At 38.7% G+C, this 22,261-nt stretch overlaps 1 long non-coding RNA gene across 3 annotated transcripts in view; it reads right to left on the bottom strand.

The window, feature by feature from the left end:
* Positions 1 to 3,341, bottom strand: part of LOC136293289 (uncharacterized) — a 49,409-nt gene extending 46,068 nt beyond the window's left edge. For all 3 annotated transcript variants that reach the window (XR_010722125.1, XR_010722123.1, XR_010722124.1), the window contains exons 1-2: positions 3,257 to 3,341; positions 1,826 to 1,909 (exon numbers count right to left, since the gene is read on the bottom strand). This is a non-coding gene — a long non-coding RNA (uncharacterized lncRNA). The remainder of the gene's footprint in view (positions 1 to 1,825; positions 1,910 to 3,256) is intronic.
* Between the last annotated feature and the right edge of the window lie 18,920 nt (positions 3,342 to 22,261).

Genomic DNA, 22,261 nt, shown 5'->3' with positions numbered 1-22,261 from the left:
GTCAAAACTTGCCGTGGCTTTGCCAGGGGTAGAATTAACAGGAAAGAGGCACAGAGTTTGAGGTATTGTGTTGATAAACCTTTTCAAGGAAAGCAAAGAAAGGGGAGTTGAGACCTCTTTTTAAAAAAACTCAGGTTCATCCTGATTACTTGATCCTTGTTTTTTCCGACTACTCCCCCACCAATACAGAATCCAAGACTCAAAACCTCCTCTTGGCATTATTTAAGCCTGTTCTGAGATTATGTATTAGAGAAAATATAAGAAAACCAAACAGCAACCCTAGCAGATCTTCCAATAATTAAATAGCATCACATCCTCTACTGAATTCATGTTGGACAATCAATATAAACTAACTACCATTAAAAGTCAGAAAAGGCAGGTACACCCCTCACTTTTTTTAGGAGTACAATCTGCCTTCATATTGTTGCTTGAACCGAGTGCTGCCGGAACAGTCAAAACCTTGAAAAAACTAGCATATTGATTCTAAAAGAAGAAATTAAATCCTCTTGCCCCAAGACTAAAGCATTCCAAAGCAGTACTAAGCAATTTTTTCATTTTAAATAAGGGATTATGGATTTACTTGTTCTCTAATCACATTTTAAAAGAAAAAAACCTTTTCCATAAATAAATTTTACACTCCTGACAAACATAGGAAAGTTATAACAAGAACGAAAAATCAGAATACAAGGCTGCACTCAGCCTTGCACAATGCCCTTTATTTCCAGTAGAAATTCACCTAATTTCCCTAGGTGTTCTGTAAATATTGCTTATTATTGTTCCTCATCTTCACTCTAACATGTGTCAAGCAGTAAGAAAAAGATTTTTCTTTAGACACCCTTTGTGCAGCTCTCTGCAACTTCGATTAAAAAAACCTACAAAATCTCCAAGCAAAGCTCATTCCTGCCACTTGGGCAATGCAGAGAGGAAAAATCTTTTCCAAATCCCAAGTTCAGCCCACCTCAACCGCAGCAGAACCCAGTTGCAGCTTTTTATTTCTACCATCCAAGCTTATGATGTGGAAAATCCAGACACCTGCAAACGTACCATAATGCAGTGTTTGCTTATAGTAATAGTTAAGGCACCACTGGCTTTCATTTTCTTTTTGACTTTTATTCACTCTTAAAAACTTCTGAGTCCCAGAGGAAGGTAGGAAGGAGAAGGGGGGAGTGAAAGCCTGCCCCGGCAGGCGCTGCCCCAGAAGACATTCACACAAGTACGAATAAAGCACCAAACAGGGAGCAAATGGGGAGTTCAGGATGACAAGGACAAGGCTGCTCAGAGGCGAGGCACAGAAAGGGGCAATGAGACAATCAGGCCACCCCTCTGCATGCACAGCTTGTGGTTTCCCTTCAGACTTCCTGAGCCTTGACAGGACAAGATTGACCACAACGCTTCTCTCATTTCCTGCTTTTCTATTTGTTCTTTAAAGTTTTGGCTTCCTGCAGTCACTCAGTAAGTGTCCTTTTCAGAGCTGTTCCTCTGTTTCTTCCTCCTTTTCTATCCAATAATTTTGTTTTCTTACATAGATCTTCATTGTCTGCATATTTTCCCCTATGGTACCTTCTCCTTTTTCCCCATTTGAAAAGACTGGTTTATTTTCACTGACGAAACACAGGACCATATTTTCAACTCTGCTTTTGTGTTTTTAAAGAATATGAAGGCAAAAATTTATAGCCATTGAACAATAAATATCAGCGTTTCCTTCAAAAAGTGTTTTTTAATTATGCATTCATGAATGGCAGATATATTTGATGTACTTTTTTATAACTTACAGCAGAAATTCTAAGTAAATACAAGGTAGAAGAATTCAGAATACATTGCTCACCTCATTTGTTTATCCTGGTAGCCAGATGTGAGTTTTATATCACCCAGAGGAGCTTCTCATTTTCCTTCTTCAGGACTCTTTCTGCTAGGTATTAAAAAAAATATATATATATTCAAAATAACAACAGCATACAATAAGGGAGGGAGGGGAAGGACACACAGGCCTTTCACACTCTGTTTAAGTGGAACTGCCATCTCTGAAATGTGACTAGACTTAGACCTCAGCAACTCAGGGAATTCTCTCCCTTTTAACAACTGGCAGCCAGTTATTAACATGGATAATTCAGGACAAACTCGGAGCAAAGGCAGTGGAAGCAACCCTGCCCCAGGAACCTTTACCTCCTCCTCACAGCCACACTGAGCTCCGTCAGCACAGGGCAGAGTGGTATCCACACACAGCTGCTGAGCCGGCAGGTGGCTCAGCACAGAGACAGTTACAGAGGGGCAGCTTCAGTCCTGGGGAAAGCAGACCGGGACCTAAAGCAGCCAGTGAACTTAAACCGGCAAGAAAACAGGTTGGCTTCGTTTCTAACGACCATCACTTAGAGCAGCTGTGTTTGCTCCCTGATAGGCTTACTTCACACAGTTGAATGAGATTTCACTGAGCTTTGTCAGTCAAGTCTTAATTTCTTTGAGAGCTTAATTTCTCTGAGACCTCTCAACTCTAAGATGAGAGTAGCAGAGTCATGACAACTCAACACAACAGAAACATTGTTTTGATTTTCCAGCAATGCTGCACTTGGTTCCCACCCAATAGCACTCAGCCAACTTTAAAAAATATATTACAAAGCAACAGTTACAGAAACACATTGAGGCTTAAGGGCATTCAGGCTGAAGAAGAAAAAGATCCAGGGAGAACTTAAAGCACCTTACTAAGGGGATCTACAAGAACAATGATGAGGGGTTGGTTTGGGATTCTTTTTTTATAAGAGCATGAAGGGACAGGAAAAGATATTACAGATTTAAGCAAAAAGCAAGTAGGTTTAGATCAAAAGTTAGCAAGAGGTTCTTTACTATCAGGGTGGTGAGGTGCTGGAACAGACCACCCAGAGAAGCCATGGCTGCCTTTGAACCATTCAAGGCCAGGTTAGACAGGGCTCTGAACAACCTGGTCTGAAAGGAAAGGCACCCCTGACCACTACTGGAGGGCTGGAACGAGATGTTTTCTAAAGTTCCCTTGCAACCCAAACCATTCCATGACTCTACTAATTACAAGGTTCTCAAGACAGAAAGTAAAACAAGACATATCCTGAGGGATGAAGCACAGATTTCTACTTTTCTTCTAGCAGCTCCAAAAGAGACACTCAAGTCCACCCCATACTAAAACCAAAGAAAGGCGTTCAGCAAAGTACCCCTCATGACCACCAGCAAAATGAACCTATTAAAAACCCAAACCCCACACCACACTGCTAGACTTAAAGTAAGCAAATACCTGGAAACCAGTAGAGGCACTGCCCCACCACACACAGTGCAAAACCAGACTAAACCAACAACCCAACCCCTCCCCAGCTCTTTTATGGCTCCTGATCAGGGTAACTCAGCACAGCTGCCCTGCTATATACTCAGCTGCTCTCCAACTCCCTTGAGGCTGTAGACCCTCCTGCCCACACCTGTAGACACCTTTCTTTATCTGGGAGGAAGAGTTTGCTGTTCCCTTCAAGATCACATTTTAAACAGCAGGATTCTCCCTTCAAACACGATTTTTAAACAACCCTTATCTCACTACTGAATTATCTTTGGGTTACAATACTGAATTCATAATGATTCATATCTAAGTAGTAAGATGCCACAGACTGGATAGAGGAGAACATTTTGTTCTCGTGGCATATTTTTCTGTGACTACAATAGAAACATGTTATCTTCATGATATCAGGTCCTGTGCAGGGCCAGGAGTTAGATTTGGATGTTCATTGTGGGTCCCTTCCAACTCAGTATATTCTATGATTCTATGACGTATTTTTATCTTTATAACTCACCTGGCTGTAGTTTGCTCTCAGGAAACTTCTCTGGCTTCAAAGCCCTTGTCTCCAAGATTCTCTGACCACTCTGTTTTGTGTAAAAAGAGAGAGTTAGGACAAATCTAACCAAAACATTCTTTAATGAAAAGGTTCTCCTCATGCATGGAAAATGTAAAACTCTAGCACTCTTCTCTGCAATAAGGATGAGAACTCTTCTTTCATTCTGAAGTCCTTTTTCTTTTTTTCTTTTTTTCCTAATTTATTGGAAGTTTTGATTTGTTAATCAAAACAAATTTGCTAATTTCCACTCTTGGAAGTGTCTGAAAGAACAGAAGAAGGAGCAGAGTGCTTTGCCAAGAGCTGTTTGTTTTAATGACAGAAGGTGACTGCTTTTGATCTGCTCACATGTGTAGCTGCAGTGCAAGAGCTCACCGCACTCCAGTGTCCCCTCCAGGAGCTGGACTTTTATCTGTCCAACTGCTTCTGCAAGACCTTGAAAGATCTTGTGCTGGAGGAATGTCTGTCAGTTCCCAGCCAGTGTTGGCTTCAGCAGCTGTTTGCTGTAATAGCATGGAGCTGTTCATGGAAGGAAATAGTTTTGTTATTGGAAAATTGTGTTGTTGTACATCTGTGAGAAATAAAGACATGCAATGGGTAAATAAACACATTAGAGTGAACCCAAACAAACAAAAATGAAAATCTTTAACAGCCTAAAGTATTTTTCTTAAGTATACCATCTGTCTCCATGTATCAATTATATAAAATCAAGGAGATGGTTATAAATACACAATAAATTGTGGGCTGTTTGAGCACATGCTTATTTTATAGAGAATGTATTGCATCACAGCATAATTTTAATTCTGACCTTAAATAAATACTATTACAGGAGACCTTCACACTCTAACCATAACAAAAATAACTACCTCTGGGAGAGACAAGCATTAAAAATTATTTATGTGTACATTAATTATTTTTTAATGTGTACATTAATGGCATCTACTGACCAGCATCAAATAGAAGTCTGCATATATACATTTTGTTAGATTAAGTGAGAAAATATTTTATTAAGATATCTGGAAGAACTGAAAGAATTCATAGCAATAAATACGCTTTAAAATTCTACAGCACATTAACATATCAAACTATTAAAAATGCCTGCAATAGTATCCATTATAGGATCCATTTAAGGAATCCTCAGCATATTGTCCAGGGTCAAGACTGTAACATTATCATGAAATTTGTATTTCTTTTGTATTTGAATGAAAGTGTGTTTATTAGGGGAGCTAGTATTTATTTCTTTTGTTTTAAAAAGCCTTGTTTCCTGGTGATTAGTTATTACAATTTTCACAGTGAATTAGATTTTAAGGTTTGGGTGTCTTTTTCTCCGAGAAATTTCTGCATAATAAAGTACACTGTTAAAATCACAGAGGAAAGATGCGTGCAGATCAGCTCAGCTGGGCTCTCTACAGCCAGAGTTAGAGCATGATTTAATGGCACCACAGCACATTGCCCCTTCACAATCCCCTTTCAGGAGCACTCATGGTCCTGCTATGAACATCTTTGCAGAAGGCAGCACCCACAGAAGAGTCTGCATATATTTACCTATATTTGGTACCTCTTTGCCCTGCCCTCACTACAATTCTCTGTACAGCTCGCAGAGAAATTCATAAAATTGAACCCAAATGAGATTACATTGATAATACAGTGCTCCTTTGGAGACCACCTTTTAGAACAAGGTGCAATACTGCAAATCTCCAAGCTGAGCAGGTGTGATAATGAATTCAAGAGCTGAGAATGTGTCACTGTGAATTCAGTTGTTCTCAAAGCTTAATATGTGCAGGTTGCAATTTGATGATGCTTTATGCAATTGCAGGGTTGTTACTGTCAGAAACAATCTGTTTACTTTGCATATTTTCACATTTTTGTGAGCTGCCTAGATTCTATCTTCTGCAATTGGCGTAGAGATTTACCAATTTATTTTATTTTTCAACATGAGTAGCCTTGCAAAAGATCTGAAAAGGTCCCAGCATGCAAAATTTGGGAAAATTCTGGGGCATAATGATATTCATGAGGATTCAGATTCCATATTCATCTGACCTTGACAGTTGAAATGAGGCCAGTGGATCTCAAAGACCAAGATCCATGGGTCAGAAAGCCCCAGAAGCAGAGCAGAGGGAAAAATGCACACTCTTGGTTTACCAGTCAATATTCTGGCATTGGATGGAGAGGCTCTGAGTCAAGAAAAACCAATATAAAAAGCCTGGCAGAAGCTACAAAATAAAGGGGGAAGCAAACATTTCTGCAGATCCCCTGTCCATGCAGCCTGTGGAGAGGGCAGGTGTCTGAAGGGAGGGCAGCAAGACCACTCTGAAATGGATCACTGGACAGCGGAGTTCAAGATGCTGCCCACCCTCCCACAGGCTGTGAATTCATGGCAGGACAGGGACAGGCAAGAAGTAGAGGGCTTCTGCCTCTTCTCATTATTTGAATGAGCTATTATGAGCTCCTCTGGTCAGCAGAGGACAACTCAAGTCCTGCTCTCACTCACCCATGGCTGCTGGGATCGAGGATGCTCACAGCCGGGATGCAAATGGACGCATCTCATTATTCCTTCATCCACTCCAGCAAGGCTGCTGTCTACCTAATTTGGCTCCTCCCTGCTGGCATCACTGCTTCTCTGACTCGAGGGACTGGGACTCACCTGGCTTTGAAGCAGTTGAAACTCTGAGCTATGCAGTGTAGATTGCTCACAAAGCTTTCCTCCAGCTGTTCAATTGCTTGGACCCAGTCTGCTCTGTGTTGACAGCATGGCTTTGCAAGCTTTCACTGATTTTAACTTTTATTGTAGAAAATCACTTGTAACTTATTATACTCTTGGAAAACAAATTCCCATGGAGTCTTTCTCAATTAAAGAATAAATAAAAAACTATTATAGTAAAAGCTATGACTTATATGTTGTCATTTTTCTGTTAGTATTTCTATCTTTAAAGTTACCGTACTTAATTTTATGTGAAGTCTTGGGGAAAAAAAAGTACTCCTACTACATACTACTTAAAAAGTTAAGCACCTTTTAAATGACCTTTTACATTGCCAGTTGGACCTTGATATTGTATTTTGTATATTATATATCTAACAGATAGATATGGACTTCATTTGCTGATCCACAAGTCCTGTTGATGTCACTAGGAATAACACAAGCATACCCTCTAGAAAGCGGCGAATACCCCGTGTTTGAGTTGCTGGAACAACAATTGAAATTACAAGTTATTTTCTTGAAGTTGTTCAAACTTCAGTAAGGAGATTTGTGAAGGAGAATCCTTCTGTATGATATTTACATTATCAGACTCACTCTACAATTTGTTTTATGTCACATGCATATCTGCAAAAAAATGCAGGATTTAATTAGTTGTATCTAGATTGTGAGCAGAAAAAAAACCCGGGGTATTTCCTTCTGCTTAAGGGGTGGCATTCAAAAAACAAACATACCCCCAAATCAACCAAACAAACAAGACAGCCAGCACTAAGAAAAACCCCCACGTTGATTCTTCGGTTCATAGGCCAGACTTAACTGTACTAAGAGATTCCAGCCAAAATATCGTACTCTAAATTTGAATCTAAGAAAAGTGCATTGCAGAAAGTGAGTAAAGATAGTGGTTTAGAATAAGAAAAATGAGTAAAGGTAGTAGTTTTGGAGACTTAACTCCAGTTATTGCTACTTATGTGACTGCAATTGCAATTCTTAACAATTTCTGGACACTGCCGATAACCCTGATATTTAAATAAGTGCAACATCTCTGAATTTAATGGCTGTCATATAACACAGCACAAGATTATATTACCTGAGCACCTTGACTGTCACATGCACTCTCTGCACAGTATTTACTAAAAATGAAAACATCTTGTTATGTATTTCCCCCAAGTACAGCTGGCAATGTCCTCTTCTGCAATTGCTGAGTCCCAGAGGCTTTGTGAAACAACATGTTTTGTTTGGTTTCAGTCATATGTTCATGTGATAAAAGCCTTCTTTGCATAATGAAATCACAATGATTTATAAACTTCAATATAAATTCCATTGAACTTTGCAGGAAGACAAGGTGGAGTGAATTCAGGGCATGCTGCACTTCTAAGGCAGAGGGCTTCATGGACCAAGTATCTAATGGAGCCAAGGATTCATAGGTTTAAAAGTGAAACAAAATCTTTGTTTGAAAGCTTTTTTAAAACTAGACTTTAATAGCAAAGCATTTCTGAAGATTTTCAGACACACAATTATCAAAAGTCTAAGGTTTTGCAATTGAAAACAACCTAGAAAAAGAAGCAAAAAATAAGATGTACTTTTAAAGTTTGTCTACAGCTTCTGTGATAACAAAAAAAAAAAACACCCCACCATTTTCCAGGCTTTTCTGGTGATATATTATTTAGGTAAGATCAACTGTTAGTATTACAGAAAAGAATTTCAGAACACATAAATTCCATTTTAAAACAATAAATAAAGGTTATTTTTTTCTGAACTAAAATTTTGTGTTTAACCTGTTTTTAAAAATGCTTGATCTGTGCTCTTTTCCGGAGGGGAAAAAAAAATCCTAATACATGTAGCAGCAATGTCAAAATCACATTTTTTAAAATCCATGAATTGTGTATTCCTGACAGCAAAGTTAAAGGAATGTCTACAACATTCCAGCTTTAACAACAGGTGAGAGGACTCGCCACTTCTCAGGAGGCACCCAGCAGTGTGCAGGACTGGGCCCACATGTCTGGGACCACTGAAAAAATGGTGAAAGCCACACATTCCTGAAATGTTAGGTTCTGCTTCCTTTCCTTCTTGCTCTTTCCCCTCAGGTTGCCTGGGATTTTAATCTAAATTTTTGAAGTTTATGTGACTTCACTTGTGCTGATTCTTTCAAAGTTGTTTTTTAGCTGTTAGAGAGAAGCATAACAGGACTGAGAAATTTCATAAGATAGAAGACGGAATTCTGTATTTTAAGATGTTAGATGCTTCCCTCTTTTAGAAAAAATAGCCTAATGAAAGTAAAATTAGTCCAGAATGCCAGTTTGGAGGTTACTTTCAAATCTTTTTTACTCAAAATACATTTAAGATTAGGCTACAAAAAAAAAAAAAAAAAAAAAAAAAAAAAGAAAAAGAAAAAAAAAAACCAACAACAAAAAAACCAAACACCACAACCCAAAAAACCATGCTTGCTCCCTAGAAAGCTTAAGAATTGTTCACCTCTCTTTGGTTAATTTAGGTTTTTTTAATGTGGTTAGCATCTAAATAAACCTTATCAAACATTTCTTGCTCCACTGACAATTTTCTGACCTCCTAGTTGAAGATCTGAGCCCTAACTTAGTTCATGGATGAGTAATCACAGCAGGTCCACAGCAGAACCTATCCTAGAACTACAAATATATCATCTGCAGCCTTGTAAATCAAAGCCTCAAAGAGCATCGTTTAGCCTGAAGCTAAAATTGCTTGTTTATCAGATGGTGCCTAGCTTAGCATGGAGCAGTTCCTTGTAAATCTCAGGGACCTTTTACAGCTTATACTTAAGCAAGCATATTGGCTCCTGGGAGACTTTCCGAGAGCTTTAATGACTGCAGACTGCTAAAAGATCCAGGCCTTGGTTTAGTTAAGTGGTTACTTGTATAGCTTGGCTCCATTTTGTAAACTCCCAAAGATAAGGTGTCTGCTTTATCTGGGGAAAGAGCAGGCATTAGTTTCTTAGGCAATCTTTATATCCTAAGTGTTAATGTTCTTGTGGCTTTTGGTATTTTGACCTTTGTCTGCTCACTTTTGATTTATGGTGGGAGCAAATCTTTTCCCCAAAGCCCTTCCTATGTTTTATAGGTACTTTGAAAAGCACAGTGAAGTACTCACAGCACAGCTTTTAAAAGGGAGTGTAAGGCTGCACTGGTTCTGAGCACATTGCACAGCTCAGGACACTCTAATGACAAGGACCTAAGACGACCACCCATTTTATTTCTGACTGTTGGTCACTAGTTTATTTCCTCATAAAATGAGTGGTCGCAACAAGTCCATGGAGCTCCACCCAGTGCAAGCCAGGTCACAGCCTGGGCCATCCAGTTCAGTGGGCAGCCAGCCCCTCTGTCCGGCTGGACAGTGGTGACAGTGACAGAGAGGCATCTGCTCCCCTGGGGAATTGCTTGCCACAGTCACGAACTGGCTGGATTTACCACTGGTGTCCAGGCAGCTACTTCCTGATGGATAGTTGCATACACTTGATGTAATTTGCTAATTGTGGAGCTTGTTATCTGGGTCTCTCACTTTTTGATTTGAATTAATTAGAGTTCACCTCCATGCAGCCACCTGCTGTGCTGTCACAAGCAGCATACATTGGTACAACAAAAACAAGGAAAATTTTTAATAGGCTTATTCAAGCAAAATGTGCTCCCATTAGATGTGTGAAATGGCATCACTACAATGTCACAGACAAAAAAGAGGAGCATCATTTATTTCAGCCGGCATGGTAATGGTGCAAGTGAGAGGAAAAAATGGTCCATTGCATTTATAGGCAGAAGACCCAATACCTTTAAAATCTAATTTGACTTTACCAATTATTCAATGTCGTTGAGTCTTTCTCACTTCCCTGTTTTTTCCCTTGATCCAAGTCAAAAGCAAGAAGGTCTGATTTTTGTTGCTGCTAGTAGCATCGTGAACATTTCTAAGCCAAGAGTTTTTGCTACTCTTGTGTGTACAAGCCCCCTCCAGCACCACGAGTTCATATTCCTTCAGGTAAGGACACTCCACATATCATAGAACTGAAAATATAGTCCCTTGCTGCATGTTTTTCAAACAGAACAAATCATTGTAACACAGAGCTAAGGAAAAGCCGAATAACTTTAAAGGTTCACAGCAGCATTTGTCTTTTGGAAGGTGCTTCTTTCAAACTACACTGACAAACGTGAGCTTCCTTTTCACTGGGTATCTAACACTGGCAACGGCACTTATTGTGATATTCAGGTGTATTTGTTTGTTTTCCTGTATTTTAAGAACTGTATTGAAAATCAAATCCTGTTTTATTGTACACCGCCCAAGTAAGTAGGTTTTTGTACAAAAGGTGTCAGGCCATCTGAAATACATCTGGAGCTACTTTTTCAGCACAGCATCAGTAATGGGTGACCTATTTACTCCATTACTCTGTAAAGATGGTTGAGCTGGCTTTGATCTCTTGTGGTCTATATTGGGTTGCCAAAAGGTCAGGGGAAAATTACTGACCCTGGCTATATGTCCTGTGGGCACATTACTTTTTCTCCTACAACTCAACTTTTCTTCCCCATTCAGTACTCTTCACTGTTCTGCTGTGGGCTGGATGTTCAGTCAGGGACATCTGCATGATGTTTCACAGACAAACTTCTTCAAATCTGGTATATACTCCATAGGTGATATAACACCAATACAGCTGATATGAGATATTGTTGATAGCTTCTGGGTGTTCTGGAAGACAAAGAAAGATTAAATAGGATAGAATTAAAATTATATCCAGATACATGGATATTTAGAGATATCATAGAGCTCATGCTAATTTTTGGCTTTGAAAATAATTCATACTGAACTGCTAGAGGGGTTTTAACACTACCCACAGTATGGCAGGAGACCTTCTGCGACCTTATAAAAATGCACAATTTCCAGGAAATTAAATTAATCTTTGTAAGAATTTGTGATTATTTTACAAATGCATATTTTACAATAACAATATTTGGCATGGCTTGGTTCTTTCTCAATTCAGAGCACTGTATCATTAGAATCTTTAATTCCATTCTATTTCTGTGATCAAAGTGTCAATATTCTCATTTGGCAAATGGAAAAATTGAAACAGAGAATCAAATTTGGTTACCCAGGATCACAAAGGCTCCAGTTATGATGCAGTTCAACATAAGGACTGCTGCTTGTAACAGCTAGGGCTGCTCCCAGGAACTGAGTGTTGTGCCACAGAAGCTGTAAATTTCACCCAGCACCTTGGGTAGACGTTGTTGCCTTCAGCTGTACTTTAGGTAAAATTGTCTTGGCTTGCAATTATGCCTTTGGATGAATATGAGCACAGAGAAATGGCAAAAAAGTCAAAATCAAAAATTAAGACTTCTCTCTTCCAGAAATAGCATCATTTTTATCATTTTGCAGTGCATCTCCCTTTAATTTTTCCAGCTAAAACCCATTCAAGAGATAACAACTGCCAACACAAGAAAACCCACATCCACATCCCCCAAAACAAACAAACAAATGAAAAACCCCAACAAATAAACAAAAACCCACCATCTGAGCATGCATGCAAGAGTGTATTACAGACTGGAGTTAGCAGGAAGGCAAATTGAAATAGCCAGTGGTAAAGGACACACTATATTTAAACTTTGAAAACAAAGAACTGCAGGAAAAGAAGGCTTCATTTAGTAAACACTGTCCAGTTGTAGATGCTAGTTGTTTTGTACAGAGATTAAGGAAAACAGGTCCATTCAAAGAAAAAATCAGGCATTCGAGCTTTTCAGTCACTGCTCCTGCAGCTGGAGTTTGTATTTCGTCACCTGCCCTCTCTTTTTTGCTTTGAATATTGTTGTCCCAGTGTCAGACTCACAGGTTTAGCACCATCTGATTTTGTCCCTTGGATTCTGTTTAGATTTCAGGTCCAAAGTCAGGGTCTAAACCTTTATTCTGTGCAATACAAAATATAAAATGTGCAAAAAAACTCATAAAAAGTGAGTTTTCTAGCCAATATATTCATCAGAGGAAGAATCATAACTATCCAACAAAGGCCTAATCTCCTAATGCTTGTGAGCAGAAGAGGATAATCCTGGGCCCATTGAAGCTGAGTGAAAAAATTCCACTGAGCCAATTTGCCTTGAGAGACGTTCATTTCTGTGTGGTTGTATTCTTAAGACCATCCATTACTTCAAAACACGTTGAAAATCAATATTTTTGTAACTATATAGAACTTACTGGGTTGACGTTCTTAAGAACTGGAACTTCAAGGCACACAATTTTAAAACAGACAAATGGTGCTAATTTTAAAGAGTGCGGATAATGAATCAAACTCCTACATGGAGTAATGGTTCCTCCAGCTCTGAAAACTTCCTTGGTGAAATCTGAAAGTAGCTCTGGAAAGTTCACAGGTCAAATAAATATTCAACTCAGTGCTACAACAGTAGGCTAAACTCATCAGTACATCCACACTAAAATATACATCCTAAAATTAGGTCGTCCAGTGATCCTTCCTCATCCTGCACTGAGGAATCACAGGGATACGTTCAAATTCAGAGAAACTGGGCAAGTCACAATATTCCGGTTTTATGTAGCTACAGAAATATTTCTAAGTTGAAAAGAAGTCTGAATTCAGAAATGTTTATTGGGGGAGATCGTTTCAAAAATGGTTATGGTGCACAGCTGGTAGCTGTGGGGCTTCAAAACAGTCCCTCACACAGATATACTTTTTTTTCAGTCAGAGTAGTAGGTTCTTGTCATGGACTTCATGGGGCAAAAATTTTAACCCAGATTTTCCGGAGAGTAATGTTTCCAACAGCCTTTACTGAGGTGTTTCAAGTGTGTGAACCATCTCATAAGTAATAAGTTTATTAGTCACAAGTACAAGTCTTTGTGTTACTGGCTTTGGAGAAGACATGGCAGCATCAAAACTCAAGGAGGGAGCAGAGGGCCAAGCAAGAGAGGCTGCTTTGCTCTTAGGGCAAACTGAGGAATACTGGGGTTGTTTCTGCCCACCTAGAAGCTTCAAAGAGAACATTCTATTTAGACAACAAGGTCTTTCAGTGGCAGACACACAGTGCCCACATGTGCTTATAGAACATGTCATAATTATGGCTGTTAAAACATCATTGGAAAATGTTCTAGTGATTTTTTTTCTCCCATTTGATTAGCTTTAGGGCACGACAAACCTTCTCTAAAACAGGAAACCTGTAAAACTCTGCTTTGACAGGTCAGTGCTCCTTGACTGCTTTGGCAAAACCCCAGAGTGGAGTCTGGTGAGATGCAGTGAGAGGGGCTGGAACAGCCTTCCACAGGGTCCCTGCCACCAGCACCACAGTGAAGCCACTGCTGCTGCTATATGAGGAAATAGAAAAGCCAAACACCTCTTTCCCTTCTTCTCCCATCGTTAGAAAATGGAGAACTTGCTGCAGAGAAAAAACAGTTATTTTTGTCAAGCTCACAGCACCTGGTGAGACTGCACGTAGCTCAACATTTTCTTACTTATGGAGGGTGGGAAAATCGAGATCCTACCTAACACTGAGGTAGGAACACTGCACCTACAGTGAGGGAGGTGGCAAAAACACTCACTAATGCATTTAACTGTCTTTGAAATTCTCCTTAGGAATAAAAGGAGCCTGAGCTTGTAAGATTTGCCATTTCCCTTCCATCCGTTAGGACAAGTACCTTCGAGCAAATTTTTTTCTTCCTCCATATTTCCAGCCAGGTCAGACTCACTAGCGCCACTGAGGCACCAGCAGTAGGGTAGGTGCTTGCACTTGCTGCTAGTTACTTATTTACGTTTACTTGATCTATAAATACATCCGGGAGCACTTGTACCATCTGTTATGCATTTGTCAGTCACTGAATGGAGGGTGGACATCTGGGGATGCCACTGGGTTTTGTTGATTTTCCCCCATTAGAGCTACTGTTTCCTTTCTAAGCATGGTGTGAGCAAAGACCCTGGGTGACTGTATTGAAAGGGCAGATATGTGAGTGTGACATCACCTCCAAATCCACCGAATCTGAGTCTTCTCCTGATGTTGTTTTACACTACAATGACACAGACTCCGACTTCAGAAGGCTGAAAGTGACTCTTCTATTTTTGGGATGTGTCCGGCTTTCTTATATACTTTTTTTTTCAGACCAATTTGATTGGTGACAAGAAGACAAACTTCTTCAATCACATTGGTCAGACCAGAGGGACATCAAGAAGAAGTCCTTCCTAGAGAAAAGAATGAAAACATTGTACAGTTACAAAAACGCTTCTCCTGTTTATAGAAAATTCCCTGGGAAAAGAATTTCAGACAACCAAAATATCTCAGGCACCACACCAGGGCTACATTCTCCCAGGCTTTCTTCCACTTTGCAGAGCTCAGTGTATCGAAAGAGCATGAAATGCAAAAAGCTGTACCACAGTTTTCCTCTGCAGCATGAATAGCAATATTGAATGTCAACATAACAGACAAACTGAAGTACCTCCTATGTGTCCAGGACATCACAAAACTCTGGATTTGTGGGTTGGGGGATTAGGGTTAAAAAAAAAATCACATAATTTATTGTGTTTCTCTAAACTCTGCTTTGACAGCCATTGTACACCCATGGTCACAGGTGGGGAACACTAAAACCACTTGCCTGAGTTCCAGAACCAGAGACAGAATAGAAATAAATGCTTTTCAAAAAAAATCCCCTTTTTGCCACAAGTGATTGATTGTGTCTTATCTCCCCTTTTACCTGTGTATCTACTGTCTGCAGCCACATAAATACAGTTTCTCACAAGTATGATCTTCAGAATCACTGGCACAGAATTATCCAATATTTATGCTTAAACCCTGGCTGTTGTGATCATCATCATAATAATAATAATAATAATAATAATAATAATAATAATAATAATAATAATAGATTGATTTTAACTTAAAAACTTTAGCTTATTTAGAGCATATTTTGATTTATTTTTTCAAGGTAAGTCTCTTGTAGTCTGAAAACTAAAATTCAGAGATAATTATCTGATTCCTTTTACCATCATGAAAAGAAAAAAAACCCCACATTGTTACAATGAGAAGTAAAATAATCACAGCCAGCTCCCAGCATTTTCTGCTTTGAAGAAGTTTTTTACACCCTGCTGAACTGAAGTGAGTAGTGCTGCCACAAGGATTTCCCTGTGCTGGAAGACGTGAGCACAGAATTGAAGCAAAGCTGCTTGAGGAGTGCTCTGATGCAGAGCCTTCCTAGTTCTTAGGACACATGGTCTTCACCCACCAAAAACATGGTTTGTTGGGGTTAAAACAAACTGATTGCAGCTTCTAAACGTAGCTGTGGCTGGGCCTGATCATAAACGTTAAAGTCTGTGGGAGCTGAAAAGCTACCTGGGTGATAGTAGATTTGTAAAGCACATATGCACACACAATCTCACATTTTCCAAGAGGTTTGCCAGATGCCACTCTGCTTAGACATTCTGCCATTAAGGTTTTAAAAATCCTTTATACCCCACAATTCGTAGTTTGTGTCCCATAAACTTTGCTAGCCACAACAAGTTCATAGATTAAAACAGGCACTGTTCCTGAGCCAGTTGTTACTCCAGTTGCTGTGCTCTATAAATACATTGGAATAGCTGGGAAGGTTCCAGGGAGTCACTGTAAAAACTGTTACAATTCTCCTTCAGGACAGAGGAAAAGAAGACCTGTTTGCCACCTTCCATGGGCTGCTAGTTACAGCTCCTGCTACTACCAGGAAAATAAACTTGTTCCAGATTGATTGCAAATTACTCCAACATTTCAAATGCTGTTGCATTCAGTTTTCTTTCAGAATTGCCTCTTTCATTTCATCTAGATGAAATTATCAGTATTAGAAAACTGAGTTGCAACCAGTTCCTAAAAAATCAGAGAATGGCTTTTGGTTTTGATGCTTTTGTAACAGGATTTCAGATATTTACCTTCAAATTTTGTTTTTCTGTTTTCTACGTGAAAGTTTCCCATCCTTTTTCTATGTTCAACCTGCTGCCTGCAGGATGCTGGTAAACATGAGATATACATTTCACCCCGATGTTGTAAAAGAAATGAAAATAATTACTGCTTATCACTTGCCCTTGGCCTATTTTCTCTCTCATCCTGTTGTTCCTCAGTGTAATACAGCATTACAGGCTTTTCTGCCTCTGTGGGAGTCATGAACCAAATTTCCATTCTGAAATGTCCATGAATTTCAAATTCATCCTCTATGTGCACAACAGTTAGGAGAAGAGCATTTGTATAATCTTCCATCAGTGTTTGTACGTAATATACTAGTAGCAAAAGAAATTAATCACTATCACTCCTCTGTATGGATTACGTTCAGTAGCACATAGGGTGGGGAAATCTTATGTTAGCTTATTCAATGTTTTCATAGGGGTCAAGGTTAGAGAAAGAGGTCGTAGTACAAACCCAAAACACTCAATAATACAGAAAGTTTAAAAGATATGCTTGACTGGATGTACTGATATTTTAATTTGGATCTTGAAGTTTTTTATTGTCTATTTGAATTGCAAAATAAGAATATAGTAATGGGGGTTTGCTGATAACAATTTCACAAATGACAGAGAAAGGAATTTTCTTCATTGCTTAAGGCAGAAAGAGCAGTCCATTCTTTTGCTTGACCTCTGTATATCTGGAGAATATGCAAACATATTGAAACTTTGTTGTGTTCTACAGTGGGGGAATGAAGTGCATCGATTGCTTGCAATTATTAGCTAGAGTGGGATAAGCCTTCTCCTTATTATGCAGATTAGTGAAGCTCTCAGTCCCAACATATTGTACAGATGCAGGAGAGCAGCTGCTCTTACAGATGGCAAGTACACAGCTCCATTAGTATGTATCTATTGTCTGCTCTTGGCTTGCTCAGAGGATGGAGAGGATGGGTAAAGAGGAATTGTCACACAGTGAAATGTAAAGGAGAACACACACTCTTAAAAATCCATACCCAAGAGACAATTTGTGCAGCCGGGCAGACAGCAATCAAATTAAAAATCTACCCCAAATAAGGACTTTCATATGTCACAATTAAGCTTCTCTAGTTTTAAAATATACTAACCATTAAAAAAAAGGAATGGAATTCAAATTTGACAACTAACTTTGTATTAATAAATAGAAATCCTGGAAATTCATTGAAAATTTGATCATGTATTTGGCCCATCCAAAGCTTTTTTTAACAAAACCTCTCCTGTCAAAAAACACCTCACTACTCCAAAGACACATCCTTACTTATTTTGCATAACAGAAAAGACAGAAAAGCAGAACTGGGCTTCATTTATTAAACTTTTCACCATGAGAATATAGCATTTCATGCAATTTTTTGCATTAATGAGAGCTGAAACAGCTAAATTTGAGTTCATATAGACAGCATTGATTGTGCATCTGTGTCAATTATTCTTCGCAAAAATGCTAAACAGAACATTAGTTAACCATGTGGTAATTTTTAATGTGGTGAACAATTCCTGAAGAAAGATATAGATACAGCCGAAAATAGAGTCAAGTGATGAACAATTATTTATAACACAATCCGTGGTTGGATGAACAAATTATGGATGTACCAGCAGATTTTATGATATACTTAACATACAGTTTATTTTTATTTAGTACAGAGATGGCATACAATGGAAAAGGCTTGAAAGGTACAAATGAAGATGGTGTTAAAGCCTAAGTTACGGTCTCATTCCAATCTGAAAATCTGGGAAGCCAAAGATCGGTCTCATTCCAATCTGAAATTCTGGGAAGCCAAAGAAAAGCTGAACCAAGTGCCAGGGAAAGAACACATTTAAAAACAGAAAAATAGGCCATCAGGTCCATATGACATCTGGGAGGCACTTGTCCTTAGTGACAGCCTTTCACCCAAGGCAGTCTCAGAAGATGGCTTGTCTATGAGCAAAGTGGAACAGACCCGTACTCATGACAGGCCCTGGGGACCAGCAGGACGGTGACTGGGCTACAAGGTGCCCTGCTTGCCCTTCAACACAGGGTCTGGGGTCCTCTGTGTTCAGGGAGAAATCACTTGGTTTTTTTGAGCATAGATCTTGTAAGTAAAATATAAAGGGCAAGACCAAAGTGCCACTGGCCTTCTTTTTCCCCTAAGGTGGTAGAATTAGTTGTTTCATTTCACTTGGCTTGGAAACCTGCATTCTTCACCCAGGTGCTGGGTGAAGATGGTGCATTTGCCTGCAACCTTTATCTGAACTTCATTTCGAAAAAGACTTTTCAAAAACATTGAACAATGATTCACTTTTAAAACATAGCTGAATTTTGGCAAGAATGTAAGAGGTTAAGCATAAGACATGAAAATTATAGGAGAAGTAGACTGCTTTGGGCTGGCCAAGAGGAGAATATTATTCTCCAAGAAAACCAGAAAGCAGTGTCATTTAATTTGCTAAATTGTTTGTGGGTTTTTATGAGAATAGAAGTGATATCAGGCAATCCAGATAGACATCCATTCTTCTAAGCTTGATCCCATCAAACTGCACATTCAGGGGAGGCTGTTCTGCTTCCCCTGAAGTCTAACTTCTTAACTAGCTGTAATTTTACTTAAGAAAGGTTTTGGGTGACAAGATGAAACTTCTCGAGAAGTTGCATGACAGACCTTTCCTTCTCACAGCAATGATTTTAATTTGTACTTTGTAAGAGGGAGTACCTATACTAGGAAACTAGAATGCCTTTCCTGTTCTATCTGCTCACAGACAGTCCAAAGGAAAAGTGGAGGTATGTGGTAAGTATCTCCAGGCACTCAATCTTGTGTGCCTTGGGTCTAAAGCAAAATTAAAGCAGTTTTAAGCCCCTGGGCAAGGCTGGTTTGCAGAGCACAGATGCTCAGGTCTCTTCAGACGAGGAGCTGTGTGAGCATCACTGTGGCAGGCAGCGTATTAGGCAGTCCCTATGAGAAGCCCCAGTGTCCTGAGATCTATAGATTAGCAGTACATTCAAATTAATCTTGTATCTGGTCTCACAGATTAAATGGATACACTTGAAGGATTTTGTTTTCAATGAGTCTTACAGGATTTCGGCTTAGATGAAAACAGAATTTTTACTTTCCTCCCAAGTGCATCCTGTGCATCTGAGTTCACAGCACATGACTCGGTCTGAGGACAACCGTGCAGCCTCATCAGTCCCCCTAAAGTCCTCCTAAAGGCTATTGCTTCTATGTTAATCCAGACAAAAATAAATCCCCAGGTACCAAGAATTCTCATTTTGTTCCTACAGTTTTTCTTCCTTTTATCAGGAATGATAAAATACATAAAGATGATGTAATTATTATACAAAGGTAACACATTTTTTGGCAAGAAAACAGCTACTGTGGTCTACTTGGCTCCAAATGTTTCCTAGGTCATTTATTTTCCTCTTCCAGTTTTGGGGTTTTTTTAAAAAATCTTCACTGGACTGTATTTTTCATGTTAGTAGCATCTGAAATTCTGTACTTTCTTCACAGCATATACCCATAAATTCTAGGACAAAGTTTTGAGATGATTACTTAATATAAAGAGAACTTTCTTCTCTGACACTTTTCTACTTGATAATTTATCTGTAACAAAAGGTACATATCACCTAAAATACATGAGAGCAATGCACTTGAAGTTGTTCATTGGAGGGTTTTCTAATGTTATTTGAGATGAAGAGAATTTTGTTGAAATGCTTTGTGCCTTAAAAGATATTTTAGTTGAATTTAAGACTAAGTGTCCCAATAACTTCAATATGAAAGAACTGAGAAAGGCAGAGATCTGTATTTGTTCTGAATTTAGAGGGCTTTAATTCAACCCCTCTCTAATCCTAACAACCAAGTCTTAATTTCATCTTCTGTAGCTGGGTTCAGGTTTTCATTTCAATACTCTACAGCTAATACACCAGAGTCTATACCCACATCATGACACCTAAATTCACAAATCTCTATTACTTATGATCTGGACAGTAATTTTTAAGAATCAGGCAAGCATAGAAGGAGAGAGTAATTTTCATCTGTACAGCACAAAAAGAGTAGCAGAATGTCTTCAAAGCTTGCCATGCCAAATCTACTAAACACAAGGCAAAGTACTAGGAGAACTGGTTGTTATGGCTCCAGGAAATCAGAACTATTTTTCATGGATTATGTTGTTCTAAGACTGTAGAACCTGTGTTTTGAACACAAATGACTACTACAACAAATCTCTGGGGGATTTTTTTTTTAATCCATTATCTTGCCAAAAGTGATAATGACCTATCCCCATACTATTATCTTATCAAGGAGGTGGGGTAACAGGCAGCCAATGAACAGACTGTGCAAAACAGGGGAGATAGAGACATCTTTTACCAAATCTCAACCCAGTGCTTTGAAATGACAGCGTGTGATAAAGTGTTCTCTATTGTTTAAAAAAAAAAAAAGCTAATAAAAATGGAAGTCTTATAAAGTCATAAATCTTAAAAATTAAATCCATAAATAGTTTGACATGCATTTTAATAATAGTGCTAAAAACACACACTTTCTCACTGTATGTATGCAATAGTCAAAATCTCATTCAAGAGACCATGAAAAATGGAATATTGTTTTGGAAAGACAAAGGACTTTTCTGATGTTGCTCAAACAAAACCAGACAAATCCACTTTATATTCCTATTTGTAAAACTGGGATATGCACAACCAACTTTCCAAGGCTTACAGATTTCCAGAAGAGACCTTAATGTTTAAAAGCCACACATGACGCAAAATTTGAAGACAAGAGTTTCAAGCTTCCTGAATTGACCATGTTGGATATGAAGTGTTTCATGTGTCTCCTACAACATACAAAAAACCAAAAATTATCAGGACTGCATTTCATTACAGGATGGGTTGGACTGGAGGATCTCCAGAGGTCCCTTCCAACCCTAGTGATGAAAACTAAACCAAAGAACTTTCAAACTAAGTTTTGATATGGAAAGTTGTGCAGTACAGATGTTCATTATTTCCAGGGTCACTTGCAGCTTCTATGCTGTGCTGAGCTCATTGGATGAGCTTTACAGACATTGGTGCTTCATAATGCAAGAATAGAAAGTCTTCGAGAGAAAGATTGCAGTGTACCATTTTTTTTTCCATTGAACTACTTTACACAATAAAAGCATATTTAATATGGAAAGTGTTGACTATCTTCAGTAAACGACCATTCTTTCAGAGCTTACATTCAGTCAATTAAAGTTTCTGCTCAAAGATTTTCAAACACATCCATCTAGCATGGAAATTCATTGCCAAGTATCAATGGCCAGTAATTTAGGGTTCATAGGAAGACGGCAATCTGACCTACACAATAAACTCAACCATTTCTGGCAGTTGGTAGGGCTAATTACAAATATTTTTCTCATATTACAAGTACTTTTCTCACACTTAAATGATTTCATGAATTGGTTTTCCTCTTTCTCACCAAAGTAAATTTCTCAAATTCCTTTTTGAAAAGAAGACAATAATTTCCTGAACTTTTCTATAACCTTGTCACCAGACAATTCACAAGAGATGGTTTAGAAGACAACTGAAGATCATGTGAGGAAAAAAACTTTGTATTATTTTATATGTTCTGGAATATATATATGATTCTAGATTCCTCATTAACCCAAAACTAACTTCCTGGGGTTATGTGTGATGAGGAGAACGTGTCCTTTCAGAGCATCTCAGAAAAAGTTTAGTCAGAATTGACTTGAAAGAACAAGACCTCATAACAGAGGTATAATATTCCTGCACAGGGCTCTAGTGCTCCATCTTTTAGCAGACCTGAACATTGAAAGAGACTTCTCTACTCCAAAACTCACTTCACATAATTT

This window comes from Chamaea fasciata, unplaced genomic scaffold, assembly GCF_029207755.1.
Source record: "Chamaea fasciata isolate MVZ Bird 193981 ecotype frontalis unplaced genomic scaffold, bChaFas1.0.hap1 SCAF_8, whole genome shotgun sequence".
In the NCBI taxonomy this organism is placed as follows: Eukaryota; Metazoa; Chordata; class Aves; order Passeriformes; family Sylviidae; genus Chamaea; species Chamaea fasciata.
This window is presented reverse-complemented; position numbering and strand designations above follow the sequence as displayed.